General features: G+C 47.4%; 1 protein-coding gene across 1 annotated transcript in view; it reads left to right on the top strand.

Annotated features, from left to right (window-relative positions):
• Nucleotides 1-4,412: 4,412 nt before the first annotated feature.
• Nucleotides 4,413-21,562, top strand: part of ACACB (acetyl-CoA carboxylase beta) — a 124,466-nt gene continuing 107,316 nt past the window's right edge. Inside the window, exon 1 of the mRNA XM_036768128.1 lies at nucleotides 4,413-4,546. The gene's annotated coding sequence lies outside the window, so the exon portion shown is untranslated. The remainder of the gene's footprint in view (nucleotides 4,547-21,562) is intronic.

The raw sequence follows: 21,562 nt of genomic DNA, 5'->3' as shown, positions 1-21,562 counted from the left end.
TAGCCCTGAGGGTGGAGGTCTGGGCTTGTCTGGGGACACTAGGGAGCCAGCGAAGGTTTGGGAGCCAGAGCTGCGCCTTCGGGGAGCCTGGGGCGGGGGCGGGGGCGCGGGCGCCATGGCAACCATTGTAAGCAGCGAAGCCGGAAGGGCCGGCCTCAGCCCGGGCCGCCTTGCCCCTTCCTCCTTCCTCCCCGCTCTCTCCCCACCCCTCTCCTCCCGCCCCCCGAGGGGGAGCCGCCCCTGCTCCACCATGCCTCGGTAAGCCGGGATGGAGGGAATCCCGGGGGGGTGCGGGGCGGGAGGGGGTCGTGCGGCCCCTAGCCGGACCTTTCCATCAGGCGCTCACCGGCCCGTAAGTAGCCAGTGCCCCCCGGGCCGGCCGAGCCCTGGGTTTGCGGTCGGAAGACCCCGCCCCGCTCCCAGCGCTTGGGGGGCGCTCCCGCAGTGTCCACCCCCCCCACCCCCGGCCCCATTGCTCGGGGGCGCCAGAGACGGGCAGGAGCTCGGTGTGTATCCCACCCGAGGTCACTGCTCCCTGCTGGGGGCGTGGGGCGGAGGGGAGAGGGGTGGGTCCACCTTCCTCCCGCCCCCCACCCCGGGGGGAGGTGCAGAGGGCGTGAGGGCCGGCACTGACCCCGGGCGCTGGCCGCCGGGATCCGCAGGCAGACCCCTCAGACGTCCTCCTCCTAGCTAACTAGGATCGCTAACATTGATCTCATCTGAGCCAACCAGCCTTCCAGGGAGGCCCTAATACGTGATCCACATGTTACAGAGGAGGAAACCAAGGCAGGCTGGGCTGAAGTTACTTGCCCAGGGTCACACGGCTAGGAAGAGTCAGAGGCCGCATTTGAACTCGGGGTCTTCCATACTCCAGGCCTGGTGCTCTAGCCACCTCCCCACCCCCCTATTTTAGGGCAAAGCCAGGGAGGCTGGTAGGCTTAGTGTCAGGAGACAGCCTCTATCGTCTGCTTGTGTCTGGGGGCTCTGAGGAGATCTCTCAACCTTCTTGGGTCCCAGTGTCCCCATCTAGAAGATGAGGGATTCCAGGACTAAGGCCCTCTTCCTATTCTAAGGCTGTGACATCTTGATCCTAAACAACCTCCAGAGTCACAGCAAATTAGCTTCTGGGGAGCAGGCAGTGTATCCCACCAGTGCCCCAGCACCTGACATACAGTAAGAGCTTAATGAAAGCTTGTTGACTGATAGAGCCAGCACCTGAACCAGGAAACTCTAACCCTAACCCACATCCGCCCCAGTTCTACTGGATAGCTCATTCTGGGTTATCTGGGGAACCTAGTGTTTAATTCAGCAAATGAATGGATGGCTGAACTGTGGAGGCAGAGAGCTCAAGGCAACGAAAGAAGCAGTTATTAAGCCCCTATAGTGTGCTAGGTGCTTAGAATACAACACCAAAAACCCAGCGGCTGCTCTCCAGGGGCCAGCTTACAGCAAAATAAGAGGTGCAGTATGCAGGAAAAATTGGAGTTAATCTCAGAGGAAGGGCATAACATTAAGGCGGACTGGGAAAAAAACTTTAAGAAGGTGGGATGTTAGCTAAGACTTAAAGGAAATCAGGAGGGAAAGAGTTCCAGGCATGGGGCACAGCCAGTGCAAATGCCCGGAGTTGGGATATTCAGTGAGTGGACTGTGTGTGTAACAGGGGAGTAAGGTGTAAGAAGACCAGTAAGGTCAGGGGAGAAGGTGGTCATGAAAGGCTTCAAAATCCAACCAGAGGATTTTACATTTGCCCCGTATGTAATAAATAGGAAACCTCTGGAGTTTATTCAGTGATGGGGGTGAGGAAGGAGGTGATATGTCCAGTTGTTGTTAAGGTCGTTTTCAGTCACGTCTGACTCTTCATGACCCCATTTGGGGTTTTCTTGGCAAAGATACTGGAGGGGTTTGCCATTTCCTTCTGCAGCTCATTTTACAGATGAGGAAACTGAGGCAAATGGGGTGACGTGACTTGCCCAAGGTCACGAAGCTAGTAAGTTATCTGAGGCCAGATTTGACTTCTCTTGACTCTGGGGCCTCCATTCTGTCCACTGTACCACCTATCTATTCTGACATATCCAGTAAGAAGCTGGATATTTTAAGACTGGACATCAGGAGAACTTAGGGATGGACAAATAAATCTGAGAATCATGTGCATTGGGGTACCAAATCCGTGGAAATGAAATCATCACATGAAACAGTATATAAGGAGAAGAGGGCTCCTGATTCAGCCTTGGGGAACACCCATAGTTAGAGCACGTGACCTCAGTAAAGATGCCCAAAGGAGAAAGTGAAGTCCAACAGGTAGAGAGACCCAGGAGAGGAGGAGTATCCAGGAGAAGTGGCTATAGGTAGGTCAAGGATGTGGATGGAGAAGAAGCCATCCATCCTGGCAGTGATGAGACACTCAGTCACAGTGGACAGATAGATTCCAGGTGAATGATGAGGTTGGACCGTGGTCTGCAGAGTCAACAAGCTTTCATTAAGAGATGTGAAGTAAGGAATTGGAGTCTGTGGATATAGAAGAGTCTATCTTGTTCAGGAGAAGAAGGGCCATCTCTTCTGCAGGGGTGGAGGAGATGGGAGCAGGAGGGAAGGGAAGGGAAGGGAAGGGAAGGTTCTGTTCAGTTCGGTTCGGTTCTCAGCCAGGAAGGTCAGGAGAGAGAGCCCTGGGAGGTTTGAGGAGGGATGGACAGTTTAGAAGAACCTCTGTGGGTGAGCCGGCCTATTAGGGACCTGTACAAGGATGTCTTGCTGTAGCAAGGGCCCGATTGAGATTCTTAGGGATCTCTAGCTTCTTCAGGGGTACCTGGGTAGGGGTGAAAGTGTAAAGGTCGGGGTGACCCAAGGCTGAGGCTGGCTAGGGCAAAGTCTTCCATAGGACACAAGGGATTCTGGAGTTGGTTCACCAAGGAGTCGAGATGGAGGAAGGGATGATGACTTGGGAAAGAACCAAGGGGATTGGCAGTCACAGTGAAGATGAGGAACAGGTTTGGGGTTGCAAGATTGCCTGACAAGAGATTGTGATCAGATTAAGAAATTGTAGAGTTCATGTGCATGGACTGGGGTTGCCTGTAGGACTTTTGGCAAATCTGCTAACTTCAGTGGATTTTGGTTTCCTCTTGTGTGAAATGAGGGTCTTGACCTGGGAGACCTAGGGAAGGAGGGGGCTTTAGTAAATGAACGTGTAGGTAGAAGAGGTATCTTGGTGTGGTAGATAGAACACTTGGTTTGATGTCAGATTTTTGTTGCAGAGTCATTTCAATCATGTCCCACTCTACAGGACCCCATTTGGGGTTTTCTTGGCAAAGACACTGGAACGGTTCTGTCATTTCCTTCTCCAGCTCATTTTACAGATGAGAAACTGAGGCAAACATGATTTAAGTGACTTGCCCAGGGTCACACAGCTGGTGAGTATCTAATCTTAGTGGCCTTGGGCCGGCTCTTTGTCATTGAATGCCCCTGGGCCTCAGTTTCCTCAACAGTAAAATGAGAGGGTTAGAATAGATGGTTTTTAAATTCCCTGCCACCCCAAAATTTTGTGATCTTGTGAGATCCAGCTGTTTGCAGAGACATAAACAAGTAAGCTAGCACCTCATTAGGACAGGTGGTTTTCCCTGATGTCCTTGGTGGCTTGCTGCTTTTCCTAGGAAACATTGTATGCCTGTTGGTTTGTAATGACTGCACCCAAGGAGCGTGCTGCCTCCTCCCCTTTGGGTCTGTGATTCCTCTCTGGCAGTAAAAGAAAGGCTCGTGTCCTTCAGGGGACTCAGAGCCTAGCACTGGCTCGCTCTGGATTAGAGGTGACCTTTGTCCTATATAACTGTCCTCTCCCTCTGCTGTTGCAGTCACTGCTTTCTTTTAACTTAACTACAGCTGTAGCCCAGGCTGTACCTTAAGAGAAGAGGTCTCCTGGCGGTCATGGGCTTGTTTGGTTTTTCCCCCTTTCCTAAACACGTGTAAGTCATAGAGGAAAAAGTCCGGGGAGACTTGCATAATGATTAAAGAGTCAGGTGATTCGGGGATTCTTGAAAGCCTTAACCCATGGAAGCCTGAACTCCGTGAAATCATGCCTCTTTTAGCCACTCTGGGCAGAGCCAGGAATCAAGTGTCTGTTCTTCCCCAACCCAGTGGGTGTCCCTGGAGGGCTGAGATCTGTTCGCTTCCAGAGGACAGCTTGCATCTGTGCGATGAGGGGTTCTCTGGTTACACTTCCCTTTTATCTTTGGAGTAAAAGCCGTCCAAGAATTCAACAGACCCCACTGACATCCCCCTGCTCAGTGATGCTGGCTTTTCGCCCATTTTCTCAAAGGACCCAGTCTGCTTGGTGCCAGGTGCTGGGTGCTCCTCTGGGCTTTCTGGGTGCCTGCCCCTCAGACCTCGAATGGTTAAGTGCTCCCAGGGTATTTTTAAACAGCAGGGGCCCTTTAATGAGAAAGTGACATTTGCAAAGTGCCTTCTTAGAGAGTCACTGCACTCCCTACCGAGCCAAGCCCTGACCCTCGGAGCAGGACATGGGCAAGCCGATTGTCATCAGCCAAGCCACCCCGTGGTAAGTCAATCAACCCCCCAACTTCCCTTTGCTGAATAGAAAGGCTGAGTCACAGTTAATGGAAGGTGAGCTCGGTTGATCTTGGCAAAAACATTACCTTTCGTTCAAGCTGAGATTTCTAGGGGAAAGTTGAATCCTGTTGTGTCTGATAAAAAAGTCTGTCTTGAAAGCTTTACAACAAATGCAGCCGTTCCACTAAGTCAACTGGCCCTTCTGCCACTTAACTATAAATGGTTATCTGACTGTGGTCTCCCTTTATGGGCTTCTTACCCAGTCCCACAAAGTCTTTGAGGGTTCTTCTGGGACGTTAAAGTTCTGGTTCGGTTCCAGGAAATGTCGTCGGCTTCTCTAAATGAATCCAGCCCATGGATTAAAAAAAAAAAAAATCCACTTCCACTGGGATCCTGTGTGGCCCGGCAGCTCAATGTAACTTCCTTGCTGACCCTGGGCCTGTTTGGAAGTACAGGATTTCCCCTGAACTAAGTTCTGAGAAAGCTTGTCCCTGGACAGGCTTTTCAGAAAAGTTGGGTTTATGATGAGATGATTGCCTGTACCCCTGTACCCCGGAGCTCAGGGATGGGGGAAGGGGAGGAGGGTTGAATCTGCCTTTCTTTTAGGATAGTGAAATGGGGAAGAAAGAGCTCTGTATTGGAAGTTAGGACCCCGGGGGCCAATCCTGCCTGGCTGAGCCTGGGCCTTGGTTTTCTCATGTGTAAAAGGAGAGGGCTGGTCTAGGTAGATGCCTTCTAGGGACCTTTCTGGCTCTAAATCTTTGCTCCTATGATGCATATGGGTTATGGATTTAATCTGTTTGAGATCCTAGTTGGGATGTCCCAAGTGGGATTATATTTCCATCCAGTTGGCTATTTAAAACTAGGGATGATGGAATATTCTGCAGGCCAGGCCACAAATCGCCTTTGATTCATGAAGATTTGTAGCTGGGCTACCCGCCCTGGCTTCCTCCAGCTTCCCCATGCGCCCCCAATGAGCTCTCCTTCCTGGGTGCTCTGGGCTCTGTGGTGCCGGGGGATGAGGAGGAGGAAGCGAGGAGTTCCTTCCCCTTTTGCTGGGTACAGGGGCAGCCCTGGGCAACATTTTGAAATTGATCTTTGGCATCCTCCTGCCTCCCTTTCTCCTTTCTTACCTCCTTGTCCCCTTCTACCCCAGTCTCCCCACGCCTTGCCTTCTTGTTGCTCAATGTTAAATGCCAGCTAAACTGCATTTAGTGCCAGTCAAAATTCACGTGGTACAGAGGAAGGAGAGTGAGACATAGCTTCTGAGGACCTGAGTTTGAATCTTGGCCACAATGGGCCTGCCTGGGCCCATCTTCTGGAACTCATCTGTGAAATAAAAAAGGCAGACTAGGTGATGTCTGTGGTATCACTTAACTCCAGGGCCTCCTCTCCTTCCAAATCAGGACTCCCAGAGCTTTCATGAGGCATTGCGGGGGAAGGATTGTCGGTTGGAGTCATTCATATTTCAGAGCAAATGATTTCGGTCCATAAACTTCCAATTTATGGACTGTCAGATGGACAGTGGAACACAGTGAAATAGAAAAAATTAAGACAATGCTAGGAATGATATTCTGGGGGCAGAGGCAGGCCCCACCTGACCTCTCCCATCTGCTGATTGCTAGGAATGGCTGTCTTACTGTGGTCTTGCCCCTTACCGAATCCCACAAGTTCTTGAGGGTATTTGTGGGACTTTAAATTTCTGGTTCAGATCCAGGAGATGCCATCAGCTTCTGGGGGCAGAGGCAGGCCCCCCTGGGAGTCAGCCCATTTTCCCATCTATCCCATCCTGAGGGTCTCTCAAGCTTTCCTGCTTTCTGTGGGTCCCTAGAGTGCCTGCCTTTGACATGAGGTCAAATCCCACCAACACTTATTAACAAGGTGACCCTGGGGAAGGGCCATGACCTACAGGATCTGTTTCCTCACCTGTAAGATGGCAGTATCCCTTGTAATAGCCACACCTCTCCTGGTAGTTGTGATGCTGAGGAGAGACTGTATAAAGCATAAATTTGGCAAACCTTAACATGCTAGGGAAAGGTCACTGGAACCTGTTTGGCCAAGTCAAGAAACATTTACTAAACCCCTACTGTAGTGTTGCAGATACAAAGAAAGTTTAAAAAAAGCTGGTCTCTGCTCTCCACAAGCTCTCTCAATCCTCCAATCCCAGCCTCCAAAAGCTGTCTCCCTTCTAAGACAGACAAACAGAAAAGCCCACAGATGATTCCCAGAATGGGTTTTTTTTTGGGGGGGGGCATTATTTTTGCAGGAATACATGAAATATTCCTTTCCTGACCTGCCTAAGCTAACTTATTCCCAAGGATAAATAGAAATTCACCAAATTGAGACCAGACAAGAAAAATGGTGGCCTAGTCTAAGGAAAGGGCCCCTTTACATATTACCCCAAGGCTGGCTTATGCTCTCCTGCCCACCCACCCTATGTAGTTTTTCTTGGTGTGAGTCTATAATAGTCTTACTTTAAGAATAAGGAGACAGGCTCAGAAAAGTTAAACTTGTCAAGTTGTTTGGCTCTAGACAGACAGGGAGCTCCTCTGGGGCAGGAACTGGTTTTGCCTTTGTTTGCTTAGCACAGTGCTGGGCACACAGTAGGTGCTTCATGCATGTGTGTTGACTTGATTGATTCTAGACCCAGCCCTCTTTGCACCACCCTTGAGTTTGCCCAGGGCCCTTCTCCATCCATGCCCACCTCCTCTGGCCACAGAGAAAAGCCTATGAGGGCAACAGGGCAGAGATTATATCCTTATTGGTCCAGTGAGCAAGCTAAAGCCTGAAGAGGTGATCCACCTTGCCCAAGACCAGTGCCCAAAGGGAAAAAGTGATTGAGACAGCTTAGCCTGGTCACTTTAGGAAAGCCCATTTTTTTTCATAACACTGTTAATATCTGCTGTCCTGTTGTATCCTGACCACATTCTTCTAAGACGTCGGTGACAAAGGTGGTATCCATCCCCATTTTATGGATGAAGTGATAGAGGGCCAAAGGTCACACAACTACCTCAAAACTGCTTTGTGTATGCTTGACACTGCATTTAGCAAATATTAGAAATATTAGTTCATTGGAAATGCGTCTTCTGTCCTTTCCAAAGACAAGTGTGTCAGCTACATGTGAAAAGTCTTTGTAAGAAAGCAAAGGACTTAAGGGATGAGAGAGCAATATACTGAGAGAGGGAGATAGGGAGAGATAGAATGGGGTGGATTATCTCGCATAAAGGTGGCAAGAGGAAGCAGTTCTGTGGGAGGAGGGGAGAGGGCAGGTGAGGGGGGAATGAGTGAACCTTGCTCTCATCAGATTTGGCCTGAGGGGGAATACCATACATACTCAGTTGGGTATCTTACCCCACAGGAAAGAAGAGGGAAGAAGATAAAAAATAAAATAAAAGGGGGGGTGGGGATGATGGAGGGGAGGGCAGATGGGGGTGGAGGTAATCAAAACAAACACTTTGGAAAGGGGACAGGGTCAAGGGAGAAAATTCAATAAAGCGGGTTGGGTTGGGAAGGAGCAAAATGTAGTTAGCCTTTCACAACATGAGTATTGTGGAAGGGTTATACATAGTGACACACATGTGGCCTAGGTTGAATTGCTCGACTTCTTAGGGAGGGTGGGTGGGAAGGGAAGAGGGGAGAGAATTTGGAACTCAAAGTTTTAAAATCAGATGTTCAAAAAAAAAAAAGTTTTTGCATGCAACTAAAAAATAAGATACACAGGCAACTGGGGCGTAGAAATTTATCTTGCCCTACAAGAAAGGAAGGGAAAAGGGGATGAGAGGGGAGGGGGGTGATAGAGAGGAGGGCTGACTGGGGAACAGGGCAACCAGAATATACGCCATCTTGGAGTGGGGGGGAGGGTAGAAATGGGGAGAAAATTTGTAATTCAAACTGTTGTGAAAATCAATGCTGAAAACCAAATATGTTAAATAAATAAATTTAAATTAAATTAAAAAAAAAAAGAAGGCAAAGGACCTTCAAGTTCCAAACTGGTTCTGAGCTTGAGGGAGGAGATGTGAATTAGATCTTTGAGATTAGGAATCGATTTACTTTTTGCACCTGGATTTCCAGTGCCTAACCACCACCTGGTCAGTCAACAGGCATCTGTTAAGTACCTACTATGTGCCAGGCAGGATACAGAAATAAGCAAAAAGACAGACCCTCCCCTCGAGGAGCTTACATTCTAATGGGAAGGCAGCACATAAAAGAGAGGGTGGAGGGTTCCAGAGGAGGACTGCCTGCTCAGAAATGAATTGTGGTTAACTTGGGCAACCTCCTTCAGTGGACATTCTGGGAAGAGCCTTCCAATTCTAACAGAGGCTTAGAAGGCATTTCTAAACTGTGAGTTCTCGGGTTGATGGTTATCTTCCAGGATGAAGAATTTCTGGGGTGTGATGGAGAAGTGCCAAGGAGGGCAGTGCTCGGTGCCTGACATCTAGTAGGTGCTTAATAAATGCCTATCGATTGTTTGGTTGAAACAGCCAAAGTATCATCAGGGGAGCTTTAGGACAGTGACAGTAGCAATAGCAACTCACATTATACAGTGCTTCAAAGTCTTCAGTGCAGTGAGAGGGGTATAGAGCAGGAGTGAACATTCCCATTTTACAGATGGAGAAGAAGCCCAGAGAGGGTCAGGGAGGGGTCCAGGCTCACTCAAATGGGATTTTGGAGAAGGCCATGTCCAGAAAAAGGCTTGGAAGGCAGTGGGTTCCCTGGTGAAGCAGCAGAAACTTTTTAAGCTTTTCCAAGTGAAGGGAAAAAAGACCTCATTGGTTGGTATTGGTTTAGTCCTCTGGTACCTGGACCAGGGCATGAGCTAATCAGGCTGTCCAGTTCCCCAGAGTTGGGCTGCTCCCTTCCTTTCCCTCCTACTCTCCTTCTTTGCTGTAGATTCTGAGGTTCAGAGTCAGAAAAGACCTTAGAAAGCCTCTAGCCCCATCCCCTCATTTATAGATGAGGAAGGGTCTTGTTCACCACCACACTGAGCTAGCAGAACCATAGCATCCCCCAGTAAGGTCAAATTTAGGCTGGTTTCCCCAAAGAGGGAACATAAATATAATGAATATTTATGATATAATTCATATATTCACTCAATATCATTCATTCAATATTATTCATTCATTCTTCTTGACAAACGTACGCAAAGCTATATGTTTGGTAGATACTTAGTTATAATGCCGCGGCACTCCCAGTGCTATTCGTTGTAGGTTCCAAATCTTTTATCATCTCTAAATGACCTATTTCTCTGAAATGAAGTTTCCTTATTCTCTTTCTGGCACGACTGCCTTAATCCATCAACAAGTATCTATTAAGCACCTACTATGTGCCAGGGACAGTGTTAGGGATACAAAAAGGGGGGCAGAAGCAGTCCCTGCCCTCCAGGGACCTTATATTCTGGTAACAAAGACATATCCAGGTATAGATAGTGTTAAACCTAAAAATTTGGTTGAAGGAAACAACAGAGCTAGGTGATAGAAAAATCCATGTTGTTTATTATTTTCCCTTAAAGCATAGCGGAGCTAGCTTACTTGTACACAAGGAGTCAGAGCACAAACTCTGGCCGCCTGAACAAAGCAATGAGAAAACTTATATACGTTATTTTAGCAGACCTAGCAAGCCTGTATTACCTCGAGCTTATGATCCCCATGTATGTTTAACCATGATACAAGAAGATTTTTCTTAATGGAATAGAGTTGTAAAGGATGTTGACAAAAGTCAGTTGAAACTACAGCCCGGTGTCTCTGTGTCTCATTACATTCCATAACATAGTATATACCTGTAGAATATTAAACAAGGTAATCTCTCTTGGGGTTAGGGTAATGTCCTTAATGATCTGGCCTTGCTGACAGAGGTAAGGGTATTTCCTGAGCAAACTTTTAGAGAGAACAAAGAAGCCCAGGTCCTGGATCTTCATCCAGTTACTCATTAATTCAGGCTCTGGGTCTGGTTGAGATTAAAAATGATATAAAATGGTATAAAACGTTCCACAATAGGCATATACAATGTATATGCAAACATTTAGGAGGTGAGAGTGTTGAATGGGAGCAAGGAAGTACTAGACCAGGGGTGGGGAACCTGCAGCCTCGAGGACATATGTGGCCTTCTAGGTCCTTGGGTGTGGCCTTTTGACTGAGCCCAAGTTTTACAGAACAAATACTTTTATTAAGGGGATTTGTTTTTCAGATGTGTCCAACTCTTTGCAACCCCATTTGGGGTTTTCTTGGCAGAGATACTGGAATAGTTTGCCATTTCCTTTTCCAACTCATTTTACAAATGCGGGAACTGAGGCAAACAGGCTCACCCAGATAGGAAGTGTCTGAGGTTGGATTTGAACTCAGATCTTCCTGACTCCAAGCTTGGTGCTCTATCCAATGCACCCAAATCTTTTTTATTACAAAAAAGTTTATTATTGTTATTTTTTCAGGTAACAAGCATTTAAAAAATTATGTCTCTCTCCCATGATGCTCCCCTTTCCCATCATTGAGCAAATTAAGAACACACACACACACACACAAAAGAAAGACAAATCCCTCAAGCCATAGGTTGGCAAAACAGATTCCCACATTAGCCTTGGCCAAAAATGTCTTTCTCTCCCAGCATCTTAAACCCATCACCTCTCTATGAGGAGGTGAGAGGTGAGTTTCATCTTCCCTTTTTGAATTTGTGGTATCATTGCTTTCATTCAAGTTCTCAGGTGTTCCAGCCAATCCTGGGTATGAGAGAGAACCTATCAGTCAGTCGTCAAATATTAAGTGCCTACTATGTGCTGGCCCTGTGCAAGGCATTAGGAATACAAAGACGAGAGAAAATAGACCCTGTCTTTAGGCAGCTTACATCCTGACGGGGTTGGGGAGATAACAGGTACATACCTATCTAAGTATATACAAGTTGGGTTTGCAAAGTGCTTTGTCTTCCCACCAACCGGAGAAAGGACGTGCTATAATCATTTCCCATTTTATAGATGAGAAAGCTGAAGACCAAACTGGTTAAGCAGTTTGCCTAAAGTCACACAGGGAGTAAATATCTGAGTGGGTTTGGAACCCACGTCTCACCCCCCTGCCTCTTGGTGACATACATTAGCCTTGGAGAGCGTGATGTGCATAGAATATGGACCATGCTGTGGTCCTGAGGATGGAGAGGCAGGTGAGGCCAGGTTGTGCAGGAAGCCAGGCATCGGAGTTGGCTAGGTAAGAGAGAGCCCCCGGGTATATTGGCACTTTGGGGAAATCACTTTGCCGGCTGAGTGATGATAGATTGGAAAAGGAAGAGGCTTGAGGCAGGAAGACCAATCGGGAATCTGCCGTCATGAGTCTAGGTGAAGTAGGTGGACCTGAGCTAGCTAGGGTGGTGGCTGGGGGAGATGGCACCTGAACGAATGACCTTCCTTAAGGAATTGTGCCTTGCACAAGTTAGTGGGAATTGCCCAAGTCTTGCTTTCTGTGTTTCAACCAGTGACTTAGTATTTTCATGTAAGGATGATTCTTCTCTAAGTACTAGGTCTCACTTAAGCTCTGCCCATTAGAGAAACATCCCCATGTTTAGATTGTAGCCTCCTAGACAGGCCTCCCTGTATGGGTCCTATGGCATCTGAGTACCGTTCTGTATTCCTAGAGGCTCATTACTGGTAATGGATTATTTAGCCATGTCAAACCATAAAGAAAAGGAAAAATTAAAATGACTCTCATCCCTGGGCAGCCCCAGGCTGCCTTCCACATCAGCCTCCATAGTGGTGGCGGAAAGAAAATGGATCAAGAGGGCTCTAAGGGTCACATTGTTTTTAGACCATTTATAAACAGCAGCCAAACTGTTGGTGCTCCAAGTGTGAGCCGATCTTTGTTCAGTAATGCATGAACAGACATAGTGTTGGACTTTGAGGAAGCCTCCCATGTAGTGAGGACATCCTCTCTGGAGACTCTTCAGGAGGAGGGAGAGCTTCTGAAGGAAAAGAAAAAAAACTGGTTAGGCAGAGGGTCCTGGAATGTATGCTTGGCATTTTTTTATATGTACTTCAATGACTCTGTGACCTTATCAATGAGGATTGAAACCCATCAGTAGCAGTATCAGTAATGATAATAGAATAATCATAAAGATAATCATTTGCCTAGCAATTTTAAGTTTTGCCAAATGCTTTCATATATATTATCCCATTTGCTTCTCACAACATCCAAGTGAGATGGATGCTCATTTTACAGATAAGGAAACTGAGGCAGACTTGCCCAGAGTCATATAGTTCTCACCTGAGGCAGGATTCAAACCCAGACAACACTCTAATCACTACACTCCAGAGAATCTAAAGAAATCTCATTTTTTTTGCTTGATTTTACCTCTTAGTGTGAAAGTAGCATGCACAACATTAGTTATGTCTCTTCATTAGCTACATCCATAATTACCCCCAACCCTACATTGACCCAGTTTTAACCCAACTTGGCCCTTTTAAAAATGTTTTATTTTTAAATTATCAAGCTTCTTTTTTTTCCTCTCCTTATTTCTTCCTCCCTCCCAACCACCACTTTAAAAAAATCCTTCAAGCAAAAAAAAAAATCTAATTTGGGGGGGACACATGTCCAAAAATGCCTGGTTTTGCTTAACCTGTTTTTGAGACTGATGCTGTTGGTGAGATGGGAGGAAGAACATTGTGCTGAGAATTGGGAAATCTGGGGTCTGGTTGTGACTTTGACCCTGATAGGCTGCATGACTTTGAGCAATTCACTTTTCTTATCAGGGCCAAAAAGAAAGATCAGACCACATGGTTTCTAAAGGTCAATTCCAGTCCTAAATCTAAGATGGCTTTTTGTGCAAACAATATTTTAATTTCTGCCTTACCCCCCTCTCCTGGGAGCTCATGGTTAGTTTAAAATGTTTTTTTTTTCCTTCATAAATCATGATGTTCCCTGGCACTGTGATCTCCCAGGGTGAAAAAGAAAGCTGTTCACCAAAATTTGTTTCTAAGAAAATAAATGAATTCCTGCAAAATTATAAAGTACTAGGGTAACAAAACAAGAAAGAGACCTCTTAATTAAACAACTCAGTCTCAGAAAGTGAAATTTAATAAGCCGAAAATGATTTGGAGGCAGGAGAACCCACTGGTCCGGATAGGTTCGTAAATGAATTCTATCAATCGTTTCAAAAGGAATGAATGCAAAAATTAATAATTGAGAAATTTACTTTTGTGAAATAAATATGGTCTTGATACCCAAACCAGGGAGGAATAAAGCAGGGAAAGAAGCCTATAGCCCAATATAATTTATATTGAAGAAAAAATTTAAACAAAATCCTAGCAAAAGAATAACTATTTTAAAAATTATTTTCTCTCACCAAGATTTACTTCTTCCCTTGAAAAGGCATAGTAATCATTTCTTAGCTTAAGTAAGACCCAGTGCTTAGAACAGAATCTTCCTTACATGAAAAAAATGAAATTGAACAATAGAACCTCAGGTCTCCCCAGTGCCTTTCCCCAGAAGAACCCCTTTATTCCTTTGTCATATTTCATTTCTTGGTAATGGGCACAATTGAGATTTTAACACAAGCACATTTGGATAAATAGTTGCTGTGTCTGCTTTGGGATCTCCAGGAATTGCCTTGTAGGACTTTCTCCTCGGGAAGCTACCTGGCTTACCGAGAACTTCTCTTCCTCATCAGTTCTCTTCTCCCCACTCTGGAGTTGTGAATGTGGGAGGATGGGGAGCCTTCCACCACCTCAGCCTTTCCAAGAATACAACTCTTCATAGAGAAGGTTTTGTATGTGCCCCCCGGAAGTGTGTTAGACATTGGAATGAACTTGGCCTAAGCCCCAGGAGAGTCAGACCTGGAGGTTAACCCTTTAAATGCCTCCCCCTTTTTTCCTTCTACCTCCCCACCCCTGGCTGGCCCAGCAGCTGAAGAATTGAAAGCCTACCCAAAGGCTGCCTGTCATTGATCCTTGTGATTGGTGGTGACCTGCTCCTCTGGGGCTGGCCTCAGTGACCTAGGACAGGAGCAGGACCAATGGTAACCATGTAAGTTCATTTTTTTTGTTCATTTGCTGAAGGAAAAATTTGGGTAGGAGGCATTCAATGACTGCGTCTTATTCTTTAGGGTTAGAATGGGGTTGGACTGAACTGGTGGCCTTTAGGAGTTTCAAATTAAACAATGGTAAAGTACAAGGCGCTGTACTCTACGTGGGGGCTAAGAGGCAGCCCCTGCTTGAGCACTGCCACCTAACAAAGAAGTCTGGCTTCCAGCCCCAGATTCAGATGCCCCCAGGATCTCTTCCATCCCTGAGATTTTGGAATATCGGTATGACCTTGGGAAAATCAAGTTCTCTTCTTCTTTAAAACGGAGGGTTTGGGTACCCTGCCCAAGGGTCGCTCCTGCTTAGTGGGGAGATAAACCAATACTAATGGCTGTAATGCAAATGAGAAGATTTCAGGAATCCAGGAAGGGGAGAGAGCCATTACTTGTGCCTGGACCCCGGGGAGCATGGAATTCAGGAAGGAAATGAGCAAGAGAGACAGAGACAGAGAGATGGAGAGACAGAGAGCAGAGAGAGAGTGATAGTGGGTAAGCTGGTGACAGTTGTCCCTTGCTTCAGGTGGACTGTGCCCCCCTCCCCGGTATTTCATTCACTAGTGCATTATAAATACTTTAACTGCTTGCCATGTACAAAACCCCGTCCTAGGCCCTGGAGGAGATACCCACTTTAGGTGAGACAAAGTCCCTACCCTATAAAGTTTGTGGCTTAGCAGGGAAATAATATAGACCAACACATCCTGGTGGCATCATAGCATAGCCTGGAAAAACCCAGCCCCAGAATCAGGAAGATCTGGGTTCCAATCCTTTCTCTGATACCTGTATGGGCACAAACAAGTCATTGGGCTTTCCAGTAAAAGATTTTTCCCCCTTTTCTTTTTCACAAGTATAAGCAGTAAAGGAATTGTCCGTTTTAGAGGTATCAGATTCCTTATTGGCGACACCACAAGTACAAACCAAAAAATAAATGCTGAGCGTATAAAAAAAAAAACAACAAAACCCTTTGAAGTCTGGGGTGGGGGTATGAATGAATACTGACAGGGAGGGTCCTCATCTGGAAAATGGGAATAATTCTTTTAGTACGACACTTTGCAAACCCAGATGCCAGATATTTTTATTAGAATCATTGGCAAAGACCTGGTGGTGGGAGAGTATTAGATATCATAATCTAATAAGAAAACAGGCCAATTTGTCAAGCCAGTGAGTGGGGGGAGTAAAACGAGATTAGGTTGGTGCCAGATTGTGGAGAGCCTTAAATAGCAGACAGAATTTGAACCTGCTAGAAGAGGCTCTGAAAATTTTTGAGCCAAAGAGCTATCTGACCACATCCGTGCATTTGTGGTTGTTGGTTTAATCTGTCCCACTCTTTGTGATCCCATTTGGCAAAGGTGTTGGAGTAATTTGCCATTTTCTTCTCCAGCTCATTTTACAAATGAGGAAACTGAGGCAAACAGGGTGAAGTGACCCGCCCAGGGTCACCCAGCTAGTAAGTGTCTTAGGTCACATTTGAACTCAGGTCCTCCTGACTCCAGGCCTGGTGCTCTGTGCATTATGGTGCCCCCTAGCTTCAGCCATGCACCCAAGAGATATTCTGGAAGCATGAGAAATATAGTTTGGAGGGGGAAGAGTGTAGAGGCCATTTCTTGTGCCTGGACCCCGGGGAGCGTGGAATTCAGGCTTCAGTCCCTGCTTCCTCTTTTACCAAGGACTTGCTGGGAGAGGAATTCTCCGCCACGGAGGATGAGCTCCCGAAAGGCAGGGATAATTCACAAGTGTTCTCTTCTCTCAAAACCTCAGCCCACAAAGTCCGAAGGCCCTGAAATGAAGAGATGGGCTTCTGTCCTGGCTCTGCCGCTGCCACACCATGTGACCTTGGGCAGGTCCCTGCCCCTGTACAGGCCTTAGTTTCTTCATCTTTAAAATGAATGCATTGGACGTTACTCTTGAAACCAGTCAGCTCCACTGTAATGCCAGAGGGGGTCTGGTGTGCAAAAAGAGGTTTAAAAACTCCCGGAGAAAGTGATTATTACTGCTACTTGGGCAGCTAGGGGATTCAGTGGCTAGAGCGCTGGGCTTAGAGCCAGGAAGAGCTGAGTTCAAATATGGCTTTGGACATGAGCAGCGTGACCCTGGCCAAGTCACCCTCGTCTGCCTCAGTTCCTTCAGCTGTAAAATGGGACTGATAGTAGCACCTATCTCCAGGGTCGTTGTGAGGATCAGATGAGAAAACATTTGTAAAAAGTGCCCAGTACAGTGTTTGGCACATAGTAGGTGCTTTATAATAAGCACCTTCTTCCCTTCTTTCCTCCTCTTTGCACATAGTGCTTAGTACATTCATTTTTGCGATGGAAAGAGTCCTGGTTTGGGTTTAAATCCCAGTCCTATTACTTGATAGTTTTGTGACCCTGGGTAAATCATTGTCTCTTTGGGCCTCTTTCCTCATCTGGGAGAAAGGAAGAGGGTGAGCTAAAGGACCTGCGCTGTCCCCTATAACTCTCCCCCTGGGGTCCCTTTGGTGGTCCCTTCTGGGTCTCTAAATCGGTGACTGCCAAGCCTGGGGCCCGCAGGTGGTTTCTCTGAACTGTCTGAGTGCCTTGCCCAGATCCGGCCAGGTCTCTGAGTTTGCAAGCTGTAGTTGTCCTGTCTGCTAGCTGGTGGGGTTTGGGGTGGGGCACTGCTTCCCCTGGCCCTGTTTCCTCAGTCCAGTCTGGGGGCAGGGGGTGTTGTCCTGCCCATCAGTGATCTGTCTTACCTGGGAAAGTTTAAGACATAAAAGATGAGAGGCCTCAGGCAAGGGGGTGATGGGCATGTGGGAATTAAGTAGGCCTAAGGTGTAAGCATGTGGCAACCTTTAGGTAGGGAAACAGGTGTTCCCACTTTGGGCCTGCACGCCCTCCAGCTGGGACCTCTGCTCTTGGGGGAGGCCAGGACTGGAGGAAGGGCTTTCTCAAAAGGCTCATGAAGACAACTATACTCAATGGAAATTGGCCATATTTCGCAATCCCTTACCGAGCATGCCGTAACCCAGATCCCTCCCACATGGCCTGATGCAGAGGTGGTACTTGTGGACTGGCCGCCTCGAGCCTGGGGATCCCAGTCCTGGGATGGTGTGAGTGGTGTAAGGGATGCCCATGTGGGTAAGTCTCTGTGTGGCGTTTCTGATCTTCCTGGTTTGTACAGGGAGAGAGGGTGCAGAGGCATAGAAGGGTGGCTGGCCCCAGACCAGGAGGCCCCGGGTCCAAATGCAAGGTCAAACTCTGTGACTTGGGACAAGACACCTTCCCTCTCTGTTCTTTTCCTTCTTGTGTTTTGTAAGCCTTAAGATGACCTATAAATGACTATTACTCTATGGCGGGGGGCGGTGGGGAGGAGGCTGCTTGATCATGTCTAGTGGAGAATTGGATCAGTATTCAGAAAACCCAGGCTTCATCATTCATTAGCTACATGACCTTGGGCCAGTGCCTTTACTTTCCATCTCTAAAGTGGGGCCATCTTTTGAGAAAAATACTGAAATTAGAATTATATTGCCATTATTAAGACTGATAGTGATAAGTTAACATGGATTCCCTCCTTCCACCCCCTAAGTCTTTGGAAGAATCTATCTGGTAACGTTAGAAATTTAACCAAAGACCATCCCCCTCCTCCTCTGGCCCCCACTTCATTTCCTTTTTCTGGATGTTGTGTTGGCTCATACTTCCCATGTCTATGAGAAATGATGGCCCTCGCACCTAAAATAAAATAATGCAGTAAATAAAAATAGCTCCCACTGGTCCAGTGTTTTCAGGTCAGTGAAGGACAAAAGTATGAGCTGAAAAGAGGTTTTCTTAAGAGGACTGTGCTTGCCTTATTTCTGATGCTGTAGTGTTGGCCCAATATTATTGATACTGAAGCTTCTTGGCCCTCAGGGGTGAGACAGAGAAAGTTCCTGGCTTTAGGATTTGGGCCGTCTGCCAGTCTTCCTCAGAAATTCTCATGGAACTACATAGGTTTGGTGGTGGTGATGGTGGAGTCTTACATGGGTGATGACCAGGCTTCTCATTTTACAGAGACAGGGAAGTGAGTTGACTTGGCCAGAAATTAGTGAAGAGTCAGGGGTGAGAGCCTAGGTTTCTCCCTTTTGGGGTTGCCCTGTTCTTCCTGCTACATAACCCAGGGGCACTTGGCTTCTGGGCAGAACTCGGGGACAGACTGTTGCTTCTCTTTGAGCTGCCGTCCTGGCCCCCTGACTTGGTGAAAGGTCTCTTTCTGATCCCTTCATGTTGTGTGAACACTGGGGCTCCTACCCTGCCAAGCACATGCCATTTGGTGAGTACGTTTGTAGAAAGGAGACGGAAGAGGGCAAACATGCCAGGAGTTTCTTGAGGGCAGAAGGGCCAGGACCATGCTTCTCATGGATGTGCTGTTTATAATCTGCTTCTTTGGAGTAAGATGCCGCACTCTGCTGCAGGATGTCAGAGATGGAGAGAAACAGTCCCTATGGGAATGGGGCAGGGAGAGCGAGGGGGAAGCCAGGAATAACCAGGACAGAGACGGCTGGCCAGATAGATGTTCGAGAGAGGCATTGTTCTTTCCCAGGGTGGGGAACCTGCGGCCTGAAGGCCACATATAGCCAGAAGGTCCTTAAGTATGGCCTTTTGACTGAATCCACTTAAGGACCTAGAAGGCCATATTTGGATTCAGTCAAAAGGCTGCACTTAAGGACCTAGAAGGTCATATTTGGATTCTGTCAAAAGGCCGCGCTTACGGACCTTGAAGGCCATATATGGCCTTAAGGCTCTGTAAAATTTGGATTTAGTCAAAAGGCCACAGGTTCCCCACCTCTGTCCTTTCCTTTGGAATCAGATCTGTTTTGCCGCCATCTTGGCATCTCCAGCCCAAAACCCAAATTCGTTCAACGAGGCCAATGTAGAACAAGTCCTGAACCTGTCTTCTCCTGTAATGCTTTTTTTGTGACAAAGTCATCATTCTTTGCATGTTCGTTCTTATGACTTATAAGATGTCAGGAATGGAAAGCTGTGGAGGAGGCATGAATAGGGTCTCCTTCCTGCATCCCATCGTGCATTCCCGTGCTTTGATTGGTTCAGAGAACTCCCTCCATGGATGCAGAGAGGGATGTGTACGTATATGAAGTTTACAATCCTAAAGAGTCAGCCAGTAAGCATTTATTAAGCACCTGCTGTATATCAGGCTCCATGCTAGGTGCTAAGGATACAAAGAAAGTGCAAAAGACAGTCCCTGCCCTCAAGGAGGTTCTTGGGAGATTAAGGGACATGTGCAGAGTCACATGGTGAATGTTTGCCAAAGGGGGGATTTGAGTCTCCCCCTTTCTGACCTCTTAGCTGGCCTTGTTAGCTTGACTGCCCTTCATCCCTGTTCATTGCTACTCTGTAAATCAAAAGGGCAAGGACAGAGCTGGGACTAGCTTATAATTAAGACCTTTATGGCTGCTCTGAGACTCAGTTTCCTTAACTAAATGAGAGGGTTGAACTAGGACCAACCTCTTGGGTCCTTTCCTTTGGCTGGGGGTGTAGCAGAAAAGGCACTGACCTCCCAGTCCAAAGGCTCCTGTCCCAGAACCATTCTCACCCTAGCTGGATGGCAACCCTCTTCACTTCCCTGAGGCTCAGTTATCTTGTCTGTGAAATAGGAATAATAGCGACTGTCCTACTGGTTGTGAGCTTTGCAGACTTTGAATCTGTAAGGAAATGGAAATCATCATCATTAGAATTCCTTTTCATTTCTCTTAACCTCTGGTGGGTTTCTTCCCATATTCTTCTGGGGCTCGTGTGCATTTTGCAAAGGCAAACTGATTTTAATCATAGCCACAAGACGACCTAATGATATAGGAAAGAAAGTCTGTCCCCAAATAATGGAGCCACCTAAGCGTGCTAGGTGCGTCCTTATAAATGTTTATGCCATCTTTGTTCCAGCCCCCTCCTCCCGTCTCCCCCTGAAAGCTGCTGAGCTTGGCATCGGAGCTCCCTTCCCTTCCTGGCCATCCTGCTTCCCACAGTCTCTCTCCGGATGCTTTGCCTCTGGGTGCCCAACTTGGCTCTCCCTCCCTGACCCAGCTTACCCTCCCACTCCCTGCCCTCTCTGGGACAGGCACACAACATGCCCGAAGCCTTTTAGATCCTCACCTCCATTTCCCATCTCTTCCCCCGCGGGCTCTCGAGGCCATTTCAGGTGTCTAAAACAGCAGCTTAGCAGATCCTGAGAAATGGGCTGAGCGCCGAGGGCCCCTGTCACTCCCTGGCAGCGATCCCACGTTTCCCATGCGTGGTTGTGGAATGTCCGAAGAAGAAAGCAATGATAATGAGAAACCAGCCTGGCTTCCTCAGGAACGGCTCGTGCCAGACCAACCTCACCACCTTTTGACTCGGTCATTGGGTCCTCCCTAGTGAGGTGATAAGATTCCCTCTTGTCACCTGCCCTAGTCAGAACACACCAAGACTACCAGATGACTCGGTCCTGGGCACCATGTTTTAGCAAGCGCATTGATGAGCCCATGGGGATTGTAGGAAGAAACTGGCTTGTCTAACTGGGAGAAGGGATCCTGGTGGCAATCTTTAGGAATTGGAACATCGGTCACGTATGTGAGAGCAGGAGTAGATTTCCCAGAGGTCGAAACAAGAAGCCGAGAGTGGAAGGTGAAAAGCTTAGGCCTGATACAGGATCCTTTTTCAGGACTGGGTGGCCTCCAAGGTCCCTTGTCCTTCCAGTGCTGAGAGCAAATACAGGGTCTTCCCAGCCTTCCTCAGCAGCAGGCAGACATTTGTCCTCGTTGAGCCCCAGAGGAACCAAGATCATGCTGGGAATTTAGGTCTAGAAGAAAGGCATGGAAGCCTCCGGAGGAGGTGGGGTGGAGATGTTGGTGGGCAGTCAGTAACCACTAACGTAGACTGACCTTGCTCAGTCCCAACAGGGTGAGCCATTGGCTGGCTCCATTTAACACTGTGTGGGAAGGACAGATGTGATACAATGAACTCAGGGTTGA

This window comes from Trichosurus vulpecula, chromosome 1, assembly GCF_011100635.1.
Source record: "Trichosurus vulpecula isolate mTriVul1 chromosome 1, mTriVul1.pri, whole genome shotgun sequence".
NCBI classification, from domain to species: Eukaryota; Metazoa; Chordata; class Mammalia; order Diprotodontia; family Phalangeridae; genus Trichosurus; species Trichosurus vulpecula.
Note: the sequence above shows the minus strand (reverse complement) of the source record. Positions and strands in the feature narration are given on the sequence as shown.